The following is a 12,853-nucleotide window of genomic DNA, read 5'->3' as shown; positions in this document are numbered from 1 at the left end:
GGGAGGCAAAATAAATGTTTACCATTAAAAAAGCTAAGCATGTTTTTAGTGTGAAGTAAGTGGAATGTTTGTCTAACACATAATGATCCCATGGATGCAGTTAGATGCAGGAAGAAGAGTGAAACTGACAATCGTAAGTAGCTTCCATACAAACATCTTCATATATTTTATTTCGAATAATAGTGTGTTTCTGATCTTGCATACACAAAGCATGCAATGATGTATCTGAGGAAAAATTGAATATTGCTTACGTCCCTGGTGAATGTTTTAGATGCAGCATGCTTAATTTCTCATAACTTTTGCTAGCGTAATCTACTGACTCATGGTGCTTTCTTCAATTTTATAATTAGATTGTAATACAACTAAGTACTAGATGATAACATTCTGAAAATATTAAATTGGGCAACTGTAACAAGTTAATTTTGTAGATTCAGGGAGATTTGTAGAATATCTCTTATGGTAGATACATTGTGAAGCACTTTTTGTTTCAAACCAATTGCGAAGTTTGCCTGTGCCTTCTCCTCCCTTTGGCCCTTTAGCACCAGCACTGACATATTGTGCATTTTAGATTCCTTCATCTTTTGTTAAGTATTAACTCTAATGATACCTCAATGCCTTTTAATTGAGGATCAGCTCTTTTAAGCACAGCTTAGCTTCCTGTAGCGGTTAGATGTTTCCAATTTGTTTTAGAAATTGATAGACTGTGTTTATTAATGGCATACACAGCCTGGTGGATCACTCTGAAAGCCTCTGATCAGTAACTGCTTTCTCTTTTTATAATGTAGACTGATTTTGGCTCTTTTTTCGAAATGAGCCTGAGTATTAACCAAATATAATCTTCTCTCTTGCTAAGTTTGACTTTTCTGTTTAATTTTAGTCTGAATGTCCTCCTAGCAGATAATTCATAAGCAGGATTTCAGTATAATGTTAAGTAATCTGTAGTGCAATACCTTGTGTTAAGTTTGGTGAAAAGATGATTTATTTGTCAATTATTGTTTATCCATTAATGAAACACTTTAAAATAGCTTAAAATTATCTGGACAACTGAGTTTAAATCATTACAGTTGGGTTGCTTAAATTTTGTTTACTGATACAACTGGTATTTGGCCCTTTCTTTCTGTTTGCATGCCCGTATACTTTAATAAGTTTAAATTCTTTTCGATTTGGTTGGTTTGCAAAATTTTCCTCTGTCCACAAACAGTGGAAGTTTCCCTTACCAAAAACATAGTTATATGCAAAGACAGATCTCGAGGGTGATTAGATTACTTTACCTCAGATTATGTAACCCTTTGAATTTATTCAAAATTACCAAAAAATGGCCTCTGTTTACTGGTCAGGAAGTGTTTCCTTTCAGAAATTAACAGCGAAGCTGATTAAGCCAACTAAATTAGCTGTGTAAATCCACCAATTCAAAAGCAGTATTTACCAGTAAAGAATAAAAACTATTTAGAGCCACAGCAACAGTTCCTCATTAGCCTTTACCATTTTAATGAATCATGTCATTTTAAAGCCTGGTGCTTTTAATTCAAGGTGCAAATAGATGCAGCCTACAAGTCAGGGAAATATTAAATGATTCCTCTTTATACTATAAATATATCTGGAAAACAGCAGTATTACTGCAGCAAGAATAACAGTGAGGTCAGCAATACTCCCTTTTTTTATGTATGTCAGACAGCAACTTTAAGTTTGGACATATGAATTTTGACCTGCTCTTTGTCGAGTCTTTTATACCTTTTCTTTTTAAAAAGAAAGTGTTCAGAGATTTTACGTGACAAGTACAAGTATAGGTATGGTGTCACACCAATTCAATTGAAAATGCCTAAGCATGGCAGCAATGGTCAGCTTTTGAAGTTGGAGATGAAGAATTTCTTCATTCGCGGTGTATCATTGGAATTTGTACCACAGTGAGCTGTGGAGGCTCAGTCAATGAGTATATTCAAGCCTGAAATTGGTAGATGTCTACATAGTAAAAGCATTGTGGGGCAGTGAAGTGAAATTATATTGACGTAAGTGTTATGATCTCATTGGTTGATAGGTAAGTCTCAAAGGGACGAAGGATCTGTCCCTGCTCCTAATTCTTATAGTTTTACAGAAGTGAGACAGTTGTATTTTTTTAATTTTGAATTGTGTAATGTTGATCATTACTAAATAAACTCTCTGGCTGTAAAAGCTTTTAGTTTAATAAACATGGAGTTTTATTCCTTCAGAACTTAATTACCTTTGGAGATTCTTTTGCTATTTTTTCATTTTCAGACTCTTTTTGTTTTATTTTAATCCCTTTTTTTATATATAAAATCTCTAATTCATTTCAAAACTAAATCATACTTCCATAGCTACTGTATTACAACGAGTTCTGGTCATTACACTTTATTAAGGATGTGGATGGAGGTCCTCAAATGGTTTACCAGAATGTTCCAAATATGTTACCAGGATGCATTGGAGAAACTGGTGATGTTCGCTGTGGGGCAGAGTAGTTTTAGGGAAGAGATAGCAGGAACTGCTGATGCTGGAAAATCTGAGATAACATGGTGTGAAGCTGGATGAACACAGCAGGCCAAGTGGCATCAGGAGGAGCAGGAAAGCTTGATGTTTCGGGTCGGGACTCTTCAGAAATTTTAGGGAAGTCCTGATTCGAGGTGTACAAGTTTATTGCAGGCTTAGGTAAAAGAGACAAAGAAAAGCTGTTCACATTAACTGATGGTGCATGGACTAGGGAATACCAATGTAAGGTTTTTTTTGGCAAAAGTTATGGGGGAATTGTAGAAGTAATGTTTTAATGCAGAAAGCAGTTAATGACCTGTGACAAGCAGCCTATAGAGCAGGCAATGAATTAGTTCAAAGGAAATTGAATGAACCCTGAAAATATAACTTGAGGAACTGTGGAAATAGAGCTGGGGAATGGAATTGACTGCATTGCTGTACAAAACATCACGACTTAATTGTCTTCCCCTGCACTCTATTAAATTTGAATCTGTAATGACATGTTTAACACTTTTTTGATTTTGCATTACTAATCATAATGGCCCTTATTTCCACAGTAAATTTTTTAGGTACAAATTCCATTTGTGCATGAACATAGAACAGCACAGCACAGGCCCTTCGACCCACGATGTTGTGCTGTGGAATAATCCTAATCCAAAAATAAAATAACCTAACCTACATTCCCCTCAATTCACTGCTGTCCATGTGCATGTCCAGCAGTCGCTTAAATGTCACTAATGACTCGGCTTCCATGACTACCACTGGCAAAGTATTCCATGCGATCACAACTCTCTGGGTGAAGAACATCCCTCTGATGTCTCCTCTATACCTTCCTCCTAACACCTTAAAACTATGACCCCTCGTGGCAGTCAGTCCTGCCCTGGGGAAAAGTCTCTGGCTATCATCTCGTAGGCATGCCTCTCTCATTACCTTGTACACCTCGATCAGGTCACCTCTCTTCCTCCTTCTCTCCAGAGAGAAAAGTCTGAGCTCAGTCAACCTCTCCTCCTCTCCTCGTCAGACAACCCCTCCAGTCCAGGCAACATCCTGGTAAACCTGCTTTGCACCCTCTCCAAAGCCTCCACATCTATGTTGTCTGACCTATTATCCAACTAAGATCAAACTACCCTGCGTACCCTACATTTTACTGTCCTCCATATGCCTATCCAAGAGTTACTTATATGTCCCTAATGGATCTGATCCACTACCACTGCCGGCAGTGGATTCCACATGCCCATCACTGTGTGTAAAGAACTTCCTGACATCTTCGCTATGCCTTCTTCCAGCCGCCTTAAAATTATACCCCCTCGTCATAGTTATTTCTGCCCTGGGGGAAGAAGTCTCTGACTATCCACTCTATCTATGCATCTCATCATCTTTTACACCCCTATCTAGTCACCTCTCATCCTTCTTTGATGCAGTAAAAAAAAAGCCCTACCTCCCTCAACTTTTTTCCTCATAAGACCTACCTTCCAGTCTAGGCAGCATCCTGGTAAATCTCCTCTGCACCATCCCTAAATCTTCCACATCCTTCCTATAATGAGGCAACCAGAAATGAACACACTATTCCAAGTGTGGCCTAACCACGGTTTCATAGAGCTGTAGCATAACCTCACAGCTCTTAAACTCAACTCACCTGCCAATGAAGGCCAATGCACCATATGCTTTCTTTACAACCCTATCAACTTGGGTAGCAACTATGAGGGATCTATGGACGTGGATCCCAAGATCCCTCTGTTTCTCCACACTGCCGAGGATCCTGCTATTAACCTTATATTCTACATTCAAATTTGACCTTCCAAAATGAATCACATTATGCTTTATTTTGCAATGAACTTATAAAATAGGGATCATGGAATAGTAAAGCACTGAAGAAAGCCTTGGGTTTATGTCAAGTCTTTTCAGTAACTAAAAATCAGTGTCACACTTCACTCTGCATTCTTGGTGTATTCATCAAATTTCCATTTCAGTGCACCCATTGACCCTGTATTGCTATAAAGCCCATTGGAGAATTGTAAAGAAAAATAATGGCATTTAAGAAATGATTTCTGAAGAAGAAATCAGTAACAAAATGCAATGTTTGAAACGTTACCACTGCACCACTTGTCTGTGTTTCAAAGTTAGTGCGCCTGCCCCTTGACTGGAAATCTAGGTTGAAGTCCCGCCTGCTCCAGAAGAGTGCTAATAATGTTTCTGAACAGGTCGGTGTTTTTTTCCTATAAAAATGAATCTGAGCCAATATACAATTAAATGATGTTTAAAACAACACGATTACTTCAGAAATTTATCACTACAACAAGCAACATTTTAGAGAACAATGTGTTTTGTTGCATTTGCATCCTTCCCTGCAAATACATGTCGCCACCTGGTTTGTGTTTTGTTCTGCAATTCATGTTTTGTGTTGGTTTCTAGGATGTAACAACATTCACTTTATTTGACCTTGGCCCTTAAGTAGGATTTGGATAGCTGTATTTCATTTTGTCATAAAATCATAGATTTTGTAGAATCCCTACAGTGTGGAAACAGGCCTTTTGGCCCAAAATGTCCACACCCAACCCTCGGAGCATCCCGCCCAGACCCATTCCCCATTACACCTCTGAACTTGATGGAGTAATTTAGCATGGCCAATCACCTAAACTGTAGATCTTTGCACTGTCTGAGGAAACCCATTCAGGCAAGAGGAGAATGTCCAAACTCCACACAGATGGTCGCCCGAGAGTGGAATTGAACCTGGGTCCCTAGTGTTCTGAGGCAGCAGTGCTAACCATTGAGCAACCATGCCACCCAAACAATGACTGGAACAGCACATTCACGCAGAGACACTTGACTTGATTGTGATGCACATTTACCAGAGACCCATTTTATCCATACTTAAAGCCGAAGCAACAAGATTAAATTCTCAATCTCTGCCTTATCCCTGTCTTTGACTTCCTGTCCTGTTTTAGTGTATTATGTAACATTGCACCTTTTATAACTGAGGCGTATCTGTTTCAGGATGCTTGGCTTTTTGTATCCTATATGTCTTTATATTACATCCAGGTCAAGGATCCACATGTCTTATGGACTAGTGTTTCTTTTCCGTGAAAGTTACAATTGAACAGTCTATTGTTGAGATTAACTTCTTTTTAAAACAAAAACACCCTTTCAAATAGACTTTTTAAAAACAAAATATCCCAATTCTTTAGGCATTTATGATTAAATTGCCTCACTTTCTGGGTCACAATCATTTTTATTCAGCAGTACATTCAAAATCCTAATTGTTCTTTATGTAAAGTGTGGTTTTCCTTAAGTCATACTGGCACAGAGTCTGGCCAAAGGCCTGTTTTGCCCATAAAGACTGAGCTGTTCAGTTAGGCCATAACTTGTCACTTCTTTTCCCTGAAGCCCATCTCGCCTTATGTTCTTTCTCTATCATCAGCATAATGTGCCTTTTTTTTTGGTATCCACTTATGTCATCAGAAGTCATTTCCTCTTTATTTTTGCATGATTTTAAGTAACTGTCAAATTTCCTCCCATCACTTGACCAGGTTAAGAGCCTTAGTTTATCCAGTTCCTCCCACACATCAGTAATCCCTCAGCCTTCATGTCTAAAGTGTGGTGGGCTGAAGTTTTGCAGCACTTCCTGTTTTTTTTAATTGTAGGGATTTACAACCTGCTTTGTTATCATGTGCTGCTATCTTCAAAGATTTATGTCTCTTATATCCACTTTAAAATTGTTCTATTTAATTTGTTGCTGCTTCTCATTTCATTCAACAAGAACCCATCATTTTCAAATTCAGTTAAATTTCATTTGTCATTGCATCTTTTGGTGTATTCCTCATTTGCTGCATTTCCAAGTTCATGTCATTTCCAAACGCGGTAGTTTTGCCCTCTTTCTACAGAATGGCAAATTTGTTAAAGCCATTTAAACTTGCCAAACACTGTTCAACTTGAAAATATAAAGTTTCCTCAGAATGGAGGTGAGTAAACCCTTGGTTGTACTGACATGATGTTTCAGTAAATTTGTGTTCTTGAGGGATCTGGAACCGTAATATGTCAGAACTCATGATACTAAATATCATACACTTAACATGAATACCAAATTTCATTTTTGTACATGTTTACTTAGGGTGGGGCTAGCCAGGCCTGAGAACACTGCTTGGTGGGTGGGGGGCGGGGGGGGAGCACAGCGGTGTAGATGATTCTTCTTGGCCATGACCTTTGCAAAGTATGGGGAGGGCTTCTTTTGAGATGTAGATTGAAAATTTTCTGCTTAGCTGATTGAACATTTTTTATTTGGGGATGGAATGGTCTGTTCTGCAGATGGTTAAGGTGCCTTAATAACATTAGGGAAATGTAGACAATTACTGGTAGATGTAGAAGGAAGGGATGCTGTCTATTCGCTTTGAATTGAAGTATACTGCACAATGTTTTGTTTTCATTGGAGAGTCATGTAATTGTTTTGTATTTATCAATCTTGAGTAATTGTGAAAGAGTTGTAGATGTCAAGGTTTTCTCAGTGTCTCCCAGTGGGAGAAACCCGTGTGTCCATTTGCCTCAAAAGGAACGAGGAATTTATTAACATGCCAATTTCGAAGAGACTCGGAAACCACAATTAACCTTCAGTTAACCTTGGAATTTACAGCTTTACAGCATGAAGATTTTGTTTTTAAATGAGTAGGATAAATTGAGCACAGCCCCATTTAGCAGCCGAACACTTTACCTGTGGCAGTGTATATGTCATTGTTATCAGATATGTTCTCTTACAGCAATTGCACAAGATGTACTGTTAAAATTAATAGGAATCTTGGTAAAATCTCTTAATGTCAGCTAATGAATGATATTTGCTATAGAACTGGTCATCCCTGTTCTTTGGTGGTCAGATTGGAAGTACCAACTCTGATTTAATGTATTCCTGGGATTTGATAATATGACATTCAATTCCACGATGCTTAATAACATGACATTTAATCGCTCGATGTTATTCCACTGTTTTGCAAATGTTATTTACTTCAGTTGTGTGTCTAATTACCACCAATCACTGAATGTAATATTTGACATTTTGGCTTTGTTTCCTACATTACAGAAGTGCCTCCATTTCAAAACAGAAAACACTCCCTAGACTATGAAATCCTTTGAGACATGTAGTATTTTTGAATGGTGATATGTAAATGAAGCTTTTTTATGTTTATGACAAGATGAATAGCCCATATTTAAATAAATAGGGAAATTTAAGGATAAATATTGATTTTTAAATGAAAGGTTTGTACAGAGTTAGCCATAAAAATGCCAAATTTCACTCTTTCCAAACAATAGTGTTAGCAACTTCTTAGTAAAATTTTTAACCAGTTTTGTTTATCAGTATGAACAAATGAATTAGGAGCAGAAGTAGGCCATTCAACCCCTTGAGCCAACTCCACTATTCAATAAAACCATGGCTGATCTGATTGTAACCTCAAATCTGCAGTCCAGCCTACCCTGATAATATTTCACCTCTGCTTAACGAAACTTGTTTTCCTCTGCCTTCTAAATATTCTGTGACTATGCTTCCACCACCTTTGTAGGGAAGAAACTTCCCAAAACTTAACCCTCTGAAGGGGGAAAAAAAATCCATCCCGTCTGTTTTAGATATGCAGCCAGTGGGTGATAAACAGAAACCCCTGGCTCCAGATTCTCCCATAAGAGGGAACATATTCTCCACACCAACTCTGTAAAGACCCTTCTGACATCCTGTATGTTTCAGTAGAGTTGCCTTTTACTCCTGTACTCCAGATAGGGTCTCACTGTGCCCTGTATAACTGAAAAGTATTCTGTTTCTGTCATGATGAAACAAAGTTCTGTTAGCTTACCTAATTGCTGTACCTGCAAACTAATTTGCAATTGGTACTGAAGGATGCCCAGATCCCCTTTGCATCTTTAGAACTCTACAGGTTTTCATCTCAATGATGTCCATTTTAGCAGGAATAAAAATTCAAGCAAATTCCATTTGCTCCGTCTTTGCTCACTCGCTTAACCTATCGATTTTTTTTTTATTGCCGTCTTTTGCCCTAGTCACATCTTTATTTTCTTATCTATTGTCATTGAATTGAATCAGTTTTTAGATTGAACATAATTTTAATACTGTATTGTAAAATTTACGTAGTAAATGTGATAACATTGTCAGTGTCTTTGCTTATGTAATACCAAATAAGAAGGCACTTGTGTTGGATGAGCAGGACAGCTGAAATGTGAACTGAGATAGTAAGAACTGTCAATGCCGGAGTCAGAGATAAGTGTGGAGCTGGAGGGACACAGCAGCATCAGAGGAGCAGGAGAGCAAATGCCTTGGGTTGGGACCCTTCTTCAGAAATGGACATTTCTGAAGAAGGGTCCCGTCCTGAGGCATTGGCTTTCCTGTTCCTCTGCTGCCTGGCCTGCTGTGTCCCTCCAGCTCCACGCTGTGAAAGGTGCTTTTGTTTCATTGTCTTGTGTTTTCTTACCACCTTAAACTACCCATGAGTATTTAATATAGATCGTCTCTTAGAGCCAGTTGCACTGAGGCTTCTCTGAAGTCTTTCACTATGCCTTTCATTTGCAATGGATGGCCCAAGGGACCATGTCGTCAAGGCCTTTATTGCCACATAACAATTGTCTTTTCAAGGCAATTATTGAGTTTTCTAGTTGATGTCATGGGAGTTAAAGACCACCCTTGTCAGCCACCTAATGTTAACTTCTTGAGCCTTTGAAGATATCTCGTGTTCTGAATCAACCGTGGCTGTATCATCTTACTGCTACGCTGTTCTCATTGCTGGAGAAATTACCCATAATGCTAAAATAAGTTGGGCTGTATCTGCACATGCACCAGTGATGGCAGCTCGCCATAATGGGGCATGCTTATGCACCACTGGCAATTTCAGGCTGGGAATGGTGGAGGCCTGGTGGGAGAGTCTCGGGCTGACAAAATAGAGCCAGTATTCCCTAGCAATGTCTGCACTGAGTCACCTCAGCTGCCAGGATAGTCCTGCCATCTCCAGCTGTTGCCATGATTGCCCACTTCTGGAGCAAGACTGTTCCCCCACTCAGCTGCTGCCCCTCTTCTCAGATTCTTCATCTTGTTTAGATGCCAAAATGGCTGTCACCGAGTGCATGCCAGTGATGTAAGCTGACAATGCCAGTGTATTCCTGTATATGTATGCTTGATGATGGCTTTCACAATAATGTGGCCTTTTATAATTCCTATCTGCCTTATTTCTGGTCTTGAACTAACTTTTTGATGGTTTCATTATTCAGGTTTAGTTTTAATGCTTTATGAACCCTGAGCTGTTCATAAGGAATGAGACTGCTTGCAGTCAATACCTTATTAAACATACAAATATATGAATTAGGAGCAGAAGAAGGCTATTTGACCCTTCAAGCCTGCTGTGCTGTTTGGTTAAAATCATGGCTGATATTGTGATTTGATTTGAATTCCATATTCCCGTCCTCCCTATAACCTTTTGATTCCTTTATGTAACAGGAGTCTTCTCTATTTCCGACTTCAAATAATTTAATGACCCTGCATTCACAATTCTTTCTATCTCCCTATTTCCCTAGCTTGTGCATCACTGACCCTCCTTCCCAACCTTCAGTTTGTATTCCTCCTTTCCTGTGATTTATATTTTTTTTCTGCCTTCAATCTTTTTTTTTCTCTTCATTCATGGGTTGCTGATTTCACTGGCAAGGCCAGTATTAACTTCCTTATGCCTTAGGAATGTAATGGTGAATGTTTTTAAATTACTGCTCTCTATACACTGTAGGTAATCCAGCAGCCCTACTTGTTAGGGAATTCCAGCATTTTGACCCAGTGCTGAAGGGTTGGCAGTGTCGTTCCAAGTCAGGATGATGGCTTGGAAATTTTGAGATCTGCCTGCTGACCTTGTTCTAGATGTTAAAGGTAGTTGGTTTGAAAGGTGCTGTTGAAGAAGCTTTAAGATGTTGCTCCATTGCTGGATGCATTGAAATTTTTTTGTGATACGGGTTGCAAATTACATAGGTTGCCTTCTCCAAAATGGTATTAAACTTCAGATTGTTACAATTGCAGTCATCCAGGCATGTTAAGAACATTTTATTGCATCCCTTATGAATTGTCAGTGTTGGCAAAGTTTCAGTGAGTTAAGAGATGAATCGCTCACTCACTTGAAACTATCCACTCTCTTGAAGTTATGGTATTTGTGGCTTGTTGTCATGGCACATAACGGTAGTGTGCTAGGAAATCGAGCCCTGCCATTTCCAGAGTTGTCCTCAAAGGTTAGAATGTTAGAGAAATATGTAAAATTTCCCAAGTTACTTGTCTTTTAGACCCAAGTTGACAGAAACACAGACAACAAGGTGTAGCGCTGGATGAACACAGCAGGCCAAGCAGCATCAGAGGAGCAGGAAGGCTGATGTTTCAGCACTACACCTTGTTATCTCAAATTCTCCAGCATCTGCAGTTCCTACTCTCTCTTGACAGAAACAGATTTAGTTTTCTACACTCAACAAGAATTGTTATTTGTTACACATAAATAGACCCCAACTACAGATAAATAATTATGAACTGTCCACAAATAACTTTGCTGTTTAAAATTATAATTGCATTTATAAACTCGCCGTTTTATTCAAAACATATACATGGATGGGAGGAGAGACAGTTCAGAGTTGCAATTATTCTCGTCCTAGTCAGACCAATTCTGCTGGGTTGATGTTCTCTGCTTCCAGTGGTTGGCAAGAGGAACGGGGTAGCTGCTTTTAGTTAGTGAAGGTTTTTGACATCAGTTCAAAAGTTGTAGCTTACTTCAACTGCTGAAGAAAAGAAACTGGTTTCTTCAGGCTTAAATTGGCTTCTGCTTCAGAGGACAGACGTCCTGAATTGGAAATAGATCTGGAGGTTTCTTACTACCTTGTTCACACCCCCAGGCTGTTGGTTCTCTCGCAGCTCAATCAGTTGTTGGCGGACAAAGTTCTTTGCCATGGTCTATGGACTAGTGACTAACTCATAATTACCTTCTTGTTGCCTTTGGCTGCAGCTCGATTACAAGCTGTACTTTAATTTGCTGCTTGAGTAAACTGGTCTGTAAGTGATACTTGCAATAAGTAATAGGTTGTTTGATTTCAAAATGTGCAACAATCATCCAGCAATTCTTGAGTTTAATTTTTTTTTCCTGTTCTTGCTTCAGTTAACCACATAATAACAAGTTCAAGAAAAGACTGTCTTTTATACTTGTCCAGTTAAGTTTTTCTAGCCAACGGTAAATCCTAGGATGATTTAAAATTAGAGGAAGGCGATTTGTTTCTAGCTGTTTGTCTATTTATGCCTCTCATTTTGTACTGATTTTATTTTTTTCTTTTTCTTGCTAGTCTTCCTGTTGTTTGTAATGCTCTGAAGATTTTGGATGTTTTTAAGCAGTGCTGATGGCTGAAAGCTATCATCCTGACCATGTAAAATACGCTGGTGTGTTTGGAATAATTTTTTTTGCAAGATATAACACCTGGATACTTCACATGTGGACTTTACACGTATATGGTTTCTCCTGAAGTAGCATTTGGGAGATCAAATCCCCAATTCTGATGACTCCTGCCTAATGTAGAGAGTTCTTTAAGCCTCTGCCTCCTGCTTTTGATTTTGTGCAAAAATGGATCATTTGCACGAGGTGATTTGAATTTTGTTCTTACTGGGTCGTGAGGAAAAAAAATGACCAAATAGGAATGTGCTTGTATTGCTGGATTGCACCAAATATTGGTACACTGAAGCAATATTGCCTCAACCTGGTTTCACAATGTTTTCAAGTTTTTGTGATGACCATTTATGTTCCTGAAGCGCAAAAGTGAAGCCGAAAGATACTAGACAGTACGTGACGCCGCATTGTTGATTACGAGCTTAAGGGCATGAGGTCTTTTATCAACTGGGCAACCATGACAGGCCAAACTGTGATCCTTAAATAAAAAGCGAGGAATTATCTCTCCAATACCACTCCTTACTCAGCCCAAAAGAGGCTTTTGCAGACTCATTTCTTTGTCCCATAATTTAGTGCAGGGAACAGGAAACGTACTCTTCCCTGGTAAGCTATGATATTCTGTTGAGTATAGAATTTGGAGAGTATAGCAGAATTGTATCTATTTGATGTAACGTGCCCTTTTTAAGGTTTCTTTTAAAGAAAGTATGTTCCTTCTCAAAACTCATAGTTAAAACTGCATCCAGTTTTGAAGCCTGCTTCCCATAGGGTAGAATAAGGTTCTGTACTGTTTTTCAGAAGAAGGAATATGTTTAAAATTAAAATTGACATCTAATTCGTTACTAATGCGACTGGCTCAGTTTTGTTTAACAATGTTACCTAAAGAGTACAACACATTAGCAGTAAATATACTTGGAATGTTTTTCTTTATATGTTGTGCTCTT

General features: G+C 38.6%; 1 long non-coding RNA gene across 1 annotated transcript in view; it reads left to right on the top strand.

The window, feature by feature from the left end:
- LOC125451293 (uncharacterized) overlaps positions 1-12,853 on the top strand; it is a 45,814-nt gene that overhangs the window by 20,254 nt on the left and 12,707 nt on the right. The window lies entirely within an intron of this gene.

This window comes from Stegostoma tigrinum, chromosome 3 (genome assembly GCF_030684315.1).
Source record: "Stegostoma tigrinum isolate sSteTig4 chromosome 3, sSteTig4.hap1, whole genome shotgun sequence".
Classification (NCBI taxonomy): domain Eukaryota; kingdom Metazoa; phylum Chordata; class Chondrichthyes; order Orectolobiformes; family Stegostomatidae; genus Stegostoma; species Stegostoma tigrinum.
Note: the sequence above shows the minus strand (reverse complement) of the source record. Positions and strands in the feature narration are given on the sequence as shown.